This window comes from Myripristis murdjan, chromosome 3 (genome assembly GCF_902150065.1).
Source record: "Myripristis murdjan chromosome 3, fMyrMur1.1, whole genome shotgun sequence".
Classification (NCBI taxonomy): Eukaryota; Metazoa; Chordata; class Actinopteri; order Holocentriformes; family Holocentridae; genus Myripristis; species Myripristis murdjan.
Genome location: NC_043982.1, coordinates 15447098 through 15455138, shown reverse-complemented (window position 1 = coordinate 15455138; position 8041 = coordinate 15447098).

The following is an 8041-nucleotide window of genomic DNA, read 5'->3' as shown; positions in this document are numbered from 1 at the left end:
GCCACCTCATGAGGCTCATTAGAAAATGTAGACACTGAAGTTGTTTTTGAATCATCAATCAATCAATCTCACCATAAAGTCCGTGTTACAAGCCAAAACTTTCTTACTGTATTATAATACCAAAATCTGTAATGTTTCCTGCTTGAGATTTGAAATATATTCACCATATTTCAAGGGCGCGGGAAGGGTGGTGCTGAGGGTGCTGCAGCACCCCCTGCTGAGGAGGGGTGGAATAAATGTCAAATTAATTTTACCACATTTCAAAGTCATTTTCTTTTGAAAATGACTTGATTGTGGCAGTCACTTAAGGTGTGGACAGGGGGAGAAAGTAAAACGTGTATTAATCTACTGCACCTAATGCAAGGAAAACGAAAAACATGTAAAACGCGTGCAGAGGGGCAATCACACCGAGACACATCAGGCGGCACCATCAGTCGGTATCAGGCGAGCCGGCCGCGGCACCGGCCAGCATGAGGCAGCTCACCTGTCAGATCCGGCAGACCTGACCGGGTGGGCGCGGTGCCGGATGATGCCGCGGCGGGCTCGCCTGATGCCGACTGATGGTGCCGCGGCATGTGCGGGTCAATACGGTAGTCTAGAAAACTAGTGATTTTTTTTTCTCGTGCGCCCCCAAGTAGATTGCGCCTTGGGCAGTTGCACTGCCCATAGCAGAAACCGTCCCTGCTGCTGAGTCTGCCAGCACAGCGGGATACTGCTGCAACTCTCTCTCACTTGTTTGCGCTGCGCTCGCACAGCTGGTTGTCTGTCACTGAAAGTTTAGCCTCCAAATCAGTGGTGTAGTCTACGTGATACGCAGGTATACGGCGTATACCCACTAGAAAAGGTCCCGCATTTCCGTATAACCACTTAAAAATGCGCAAAGATACGTATGAGTATGTTTTTTTGACATAACGTTCACTTTCTCCTTCATAAAGTCGCCTTCTCTGTGTTACGAAGCGCCTCTTTTTGACCATTTTTCGGGGGACACTACAGCTGGAGCTAACGTTAACGTTTCAGAAAGGGAACCTGTGTGTGTGTGCGCGCGCAGGTGCACCCCCCTCCCCACCCACCCACCCCATACGCAGCACCCCCTGGCAAAAAGTAGTTCCCGCGCGCATGCCATATTTGGTTGCTTTGCAGATTATGGTGCCTGAACAACAGAACATTATTAGGGAAGGAAAGAAAAGGAAAACACCATACAACACAAAAACATAGGGATCCCTATGGACTAACACGGGCAATCAGCATTATTAAATCCCACTGTCTCCTAAAACACAAACACAAATCTGTATAAGCTCAAAAAGTTCTCTGAGCAACATGGAACAAGACGTCTGCAGCGTGAGCACCATGAGGTAAACACTCCTGTAGCAGAGTGCTGCTGTTGTGTGAAAACCCTGTGACTCCAGTTTTCAAGATTTTCATGTTTTAACTTCACTTGAAATATTTTATGCTCCTCTGTGAGTTAAGAAAAACCAAGAGCCTGGAGCTTATAAAACTTACAGTGTGCCAGGCTGAAATAAATGTTTTTTTTTATTATTATTATTAGTTGCTGAAATCTAACATTTTGGAAAAACAAAGTGCTCACCCAACAGTGTTTACAGGCTTGCACATGATCAGATTATAAACCCTGGCTTCCTCATTACTTCCTCCTTGAGAACTAAATGGACGTGAAATCAAATCAAAGCAGGACAGGCCCTTTCATTTTTGTGTGGTTGTATACAGATCTGATAGGAAATATTGAATTGTGGCTGGAATTGTGACTTACAATACTGGTATAACGATAATTATAATAGCCTTCCCATTCCTGTGTGTTACTATATTTGTAGGCAATACCAGTTCCAGCCACAAACACCACTAAATGATATTTCTGAGACAGCATTACTTTGAATGTATTATAGGTTCAAACACCTGCAGCACTGCAGAAAACTCAGCAGCAAAAGCTCAGTGGAGTTCTCTGGTGATTAGATGTTTTCATAGATGAAACCAGAAGTTACTTGGCCTCATTTGGCTGATTTCCAATGGATTTTGTTCATGGGGGTTTTGACCATTTAAGGAAATAAGGCGCTGTTTTAAACAAAGTTTTGTGATACTTAAATGTTTCAATCAACACAATAATCTCTACAAAACAATAAACAATAATATAGGTACAATAATATAGGTACAATAATATAGGTAGAAAGAAAACATCAGACTAAAACGAACTTCAATAGTCTTTACCATCATATCACAGCCAGCTCTCTCTGCATGTCCATCATAGCAGCTGTTCCTCCCACATTTACGCAGCCAGCTAGTTGTCATATGTTAAAAACTCATAAACATAGAAGTGAACATGAAAGGAGATACGGCTATAGAGCACAGCACATGGAGCAGAGCAGGAAAGTGAGTAACATGTTATGACGTAGTTATTCTGACAGCTGTATAGCAACTTGCTAGCAATATATATTTTAAAGCAAAAGCAGCTGAAAATGTTACAGTATAATTTATGCCAAACTCTGTTAGGGTTATGGTGGCATTGGACCTTTTTTTCTACATAAATCATTAACTTTATGGGACAAAAAGCGTTGCATATCTGGTCAGGGAACCCATGGCTCAAAAAAATCTGTCCAGCCTCCAGGTTTTAGGACTTATAAACTGTGATACTCGGGGATTCATAATGTTTTTATGTACACTGTAAAGGAAGTACCTGTATCTGTTATTTACTGACAAATTTTATACATCCTTTTATACATCCATCTTTATACATCCTTTTTTCACTGGCACAATGGATAAACTAAATGACTCTTTGGGCTACTTAAAGTTTGCCTTTGGGGGTCAAGGCAGTGCTGAGGTGACTGAGGTGCAAAAGGCACAAATTTTCAAGAAGACAAGTCGTTGTGTGAGGATCACATCGACGTCCTAAGTGCTGCTTCCATGTCTGATCCTCTTTGGATAGCGGAGGAGAGGATATTGCACATCGCTAATTGACATGTATTAATTAATAAACTGATTTCATGTGAAATTATCTTGTTCAAACAGCTCAAACTGAATCTCCCCTCATCTCAAATACAACATATTCTTCTCCCACAATAAAACTTTAAAGTTGAAGCTGTTGCTCTGATGCTTATCCAGTCAGGCTTGTGAAATGTGATAGCAGGCATCACACTGACTACATGAGTGGGAGAGGGAATTATGCCACACACTATTTGTCCATGTGCCATGTCAGTGTCCATGTACTGTACATACTGTTAGGCCTTTATGTACAGTATATGCACTTTGCACATGTGTACGCGAACATATTATTTTAGACTTTAGTTCAACATTTGATCAAGATGTCATGTTGAAGATACAGTATGTTGAAAGAAAAGTAATAATCTCTGGTCCACATATGTAGCACCCCCCTTTTCCCCACACCCAACTAAAAACAACTGGCCCAGCTCCACTGGCAGCCATACATGCCCCATGCCATAACACTGCCTCCACCGTGCTGGACAGATGATGTGCTCTGCTTTGGGTCATGAGCTGTTCTTTTCTCTTCCCATCATTCTGGTACAAGTTCATCTTCATTTCATCTGTTCAAAGAACCTTGTTCCAGAATTGGGCAGGCTTTTCTTGATGTTTTGCTAACAAAGGGGATACCAAATAAAACTGTGTGTGTGTGTGTGTGTGTGTGTGTGTGTGTGTGTGTGTGTGTGTGTGTAAAAGAGAGAGAGAGAGAGAGAGAGAGAGAGAGAGAGAGAGAGAGAGAGAGAGCGCACACTCTGCAGCATGTAGTTATGTCTTATATAACATCTCTACATATGGGATGCCATCTTTAACCCTCCTATTATGTTTGGGGTCAATTTGACCCCAATCAATGTTTAACGTCTCTAAATAAATGCTTAACATCATTTTTTTTGCTTCATATTTTATGACTTTTCCTAATTTAATGGATACTATCTTGTAATCATGAAATTCACATGATGATATGTTTTCAGTGTCCTGTACGCATTTTGTACGCATCGGTGGTGTTTGGGGTCAATTTGACCCCAGGCTGTTTTAGCTGTAAAAACACCGTTTTACACACATTTGTTTTGGTTTTTTTGATGATACTGAGGTCACTATAACATGCAATTTGATATTCTTCATAAAAGTTCCCTCTGCTTTAGGGCCCTAAGCTAACATAACCATACCTGAAGTAGTATGGGAACCACTCATATGGGGGATATGGGGGGAGATATTGGGGAGGGGAAAACATAATACCTACAAGAACTTCGATATTTCCCGCGCTGTGAGGGTGAGGAAATATGGTTCCCATGAGGACATGAGGATAGTTCCCACCACATGGGGGAGGAGCAAACATATAGAATCTTGCACAGCAGCCGTCTAAATCATTGCTCTTGTTGCTCTGTGTAATCTCACTTTATGCTCTCTCTCAGTTGAATATGAGCACTAAGCAAAGGTTTTCTGCCAGTGAGGTTTTGTCAAAGCTCTTTGACAGTGAAGTGACACAGAGGAGAATGTGTCTGAGACAGAGGATCATGTTGAGGAGGACCCTGGTTATGAGGCATCCTCTGATGAGAATTAAACCCTCAGTTCTGACCCTCCTGTTGTCTCTCAACCACCAGCAGACATGTTACCTTCCAAAAATGGAGAGGTATCATGGTCCCTCTCCCCACATGAACAACAGGGTAGACTCAGTACTGCTAATGTCATCAAAATGGTTCCAGGGCCCAGCAGATATGCTGTCAGCCATGTCCAAGACATAAAATCAGCATTTGAGCTCTTTGTAAGACCATAAGTTGGAAAGGAAATACTTGTGATGACAAACTTAGAGGGGAGGTGTGTGTGTGGGGACAGTTGGAAAGACTTGGATGTGACCCATTTGCAGGCCTACATTGGGTTACTCACTCAGAAGTTGTGTTTCTTTTTCCTGGGGTCAAATTGACCCCGAACATAAGGCATGTTACTATCCTTGATAATAGAAATTGATTTTCTTTCCAAATGTTACAAATAACAGAAATCTGTTCTTAGAAATATTATTAAGCCATTAAAACACCAAAAATATATTTCTTTCCAATTTTAGGTCAGTCAGTGAGATTTTATGGTGATTTGCATATTTTTCCATAGTCGCATAATAGGAATACTGGATGTATAAGTGGGGGTGGGGGGGAGTTATGTTTTATTTAAAGGACTATTTAGGTAGTCAACAAAGAAACCTAAAGTACCTGACACAAAAACTTTGGTAAAAATTTTAATTATAATAATTTTGTTGAGGTTTAAACTGCTGGGGTCAAATTGACCCCAAACATAAGGGGTGTTAGTAAAATTTGAACATAACAGGAGGGTTAATGCATCAGAGTGTCTATGGGTTCACTGTCAGTCTGTGTCTCTGTTGCTCTGGTGGCTTCACCATGTTGGTGAGATACTTGGCACCTCAAAATAACCCCAAACTGATGAGGACAGACTTTGGGTGGGAGATGTTATGTAATGGTTGGGTTAAGGTAGAGGTTTGTCTGAAGCACTCAACTGAGTCAAAGCCGCTGCTCTGTTCCTGATGGTCCATCTGGCTCAGAGACATGAATTAGCTACACCATTAATTCTTCATCACTATCGTCATCATCAGAGATTTAAGTCAAAAACAGCATTCCAACACACACCATATTGTGTGTGTGTGTGTGTGTGTGTGTGTGTGTGTGTGTGTGTGTGTGTGTGTGTGTGTGTGTGTAATTTAATATCCACTAACTTCACTAAAATAACTGCACTAACTGGAAACAGAAATGCCTTCACATATTTATTAATCAAAACAACTGCAAAAAATATATGCTAGTCATCGTTAGTTGCAAAACAAATCAAAACAGTGAAAACCTCTTGCTGTTTCTTGCATGCTTCCACAAAACACCTAAGTATGATTTTGGTATTATTAACAATCAGTAACCAGCCAGCAAGTGGCAACCCGCATACAAAAGCCACAAAATTTACTTTGAAAGGAACACTGCACGGCTTTCTTTATTTTTGCTAGATTAAAACACAAAGCCAATTAATAAAACCTACCTAGCAGCAGCTTTAATAAACACTTGAGTGCATTATATCTTGGCTATTCATAATTTTCCAACCACAAAGTTTTGCCTCCCCCAGAAAGGCTGAGTACCACTTTTCCTCTGCAACATGCCTGTTCATGCTTTCAGCTGTCACATAGTTTGCTTAGGTGTGCTTATAGCTAGAGGTTGGCTATTTATGTCGCTTTACTGCATCTGCAGTAAAGGTGAAAGTACTGTGGTCATCATTCAAAATGAGACCACGTTCATGTTCTACCTCTCAGTGTAGCAGTGGAGGTGGGGCGCCTGCCTTTAGGTACAGCCTGCCATCCAGCTGAACAGGCACTGATAACTCCTAATCACATGTCTTTCGCTGGACTGTGGTAATGAAAAATGAAAGTAAAACGAACAAAGCCATGCTGTAAAATAAATCGCATTGCATATATAATGGTGAAATACAATCCCTGCTTTATTTGTTGAATGAAAGAAGTTAAAGGAACATTTCACCCAAATACAAAGAAGATTTTTTTTTTCCCAACTACACCTATAGTGCAATCTATCCATCCAGAGAAGGTTATTATGAATCCCACTGGAGTTCTGAGCAAGATAAGCATGCAAACACTGTGATTGGTCTGAAAATGAATTGGCCTGTAGCTCATTCGCTAAGCACTAATCCACAACAACTTCCATGGAGGCACCACAGTGGTGCTTCACCTCTGCCTTGGTCATTACCTCGGCCTTGTTCACACAGAAATACATGAAATGAAGATGACTTTCTTAAAGCATTACATGGCTGTGTCAAGGAATGGCGAAAAATTGCATAAACAATGCCAATGCAAAGTCAGCTAGGATCCTTAGTGGTGCTGCACCCATGAGTACCTAAAGAACAAAAAAACACATTATGAGGTAGGTTGGGGTGGCAGATGGGTCAGTCATTTAGTTGGTCCGTGTTTGAATCCACTTGAATCCACCAGTGTTTCTTTACGTTAGCTAACTGTGGCAAGTGGTTCTTCCCTCCCGGCCACTGTGTGGCACTGTGCCAGCATTCTGACACTTTAACTATCAGCGAGGCCTATATATGTCGGGGGCGCCCATGCCTGAGCCTTCCTCTTTCCCCGATGCATCTTCCGGGTGTATAGAGGCAGCGTGCTGGGCAGCTTGGCTCCTCTGTTTGGCGTGGCGGTCGACGAGGGTCATAATACCGCTCAGGTAAGGCCTCGTGCTGTTTTTCTTTTACTGTGGAAGGCGCAGCAGGCATCTCGGTGACGGTCTCCACCTGTTCGTAGCGTGGCTGACCACTGGTCCAGGGGCGGACGGACTGCTCTGCTGGAGGCCCGCTGTCGCGTGGTTGTCTGTCGACTTGCATCTTGATGGTTTTACTCCCGCCCTCCACAGTGAGGTTGCACTGTGGCACAGCTTGAGGGTAGCCTATGTACCACGCTAAATTTCCAACCATTATTTAGCGGTTCATTGACAATTTTTATCTGTTTGTGCTAAATTTTTTTGGTGTTTTTCAGCTACCGATCCAGAATCAGCTGCTGCTTTGGCTCGGCTCTGCTTTTCGTGTGTGTGTTTGCTCCCTCTCACGGGGTTACGTCGCCGGCCAGCCGCCGGAGCTGCGAGCTGCTACCTCGCGGCGATAAGGACCGGCTCTGTCCCCGCAGGCAGTGCGTGGCCGGACCCCACATCCCGGAGGCCGGCCCTATAATAAAGAAGCGCCGCATAGTGGGGATCTGCTTTTAAGTTGTTTAGTCGTTGGAGAGTTGCCTGGAGTTATTTCTTTGTTTTGTTTGAGTGAATTGTTATTGGTTTGTTTTTCAAGTTAAATATTTTTTTTTATATTGATTATTGTGGGGTTTCTTTTGTTTATTTTTTTTCCTTTTTTGTTGAATAAATTATTTGTTTGCTTGTTGTTTTTGTTTCTTTTTTTCAATTATATTGTTTATTTAGAGAGATGCACCAGGGGTCAAGCGGCTGGTAGAGTTTTAATCTTTCCCTTCCTCTCTCTGGACAGGTGCTGAGGCCCCCGGCAACAGCCCGGTTTCCTG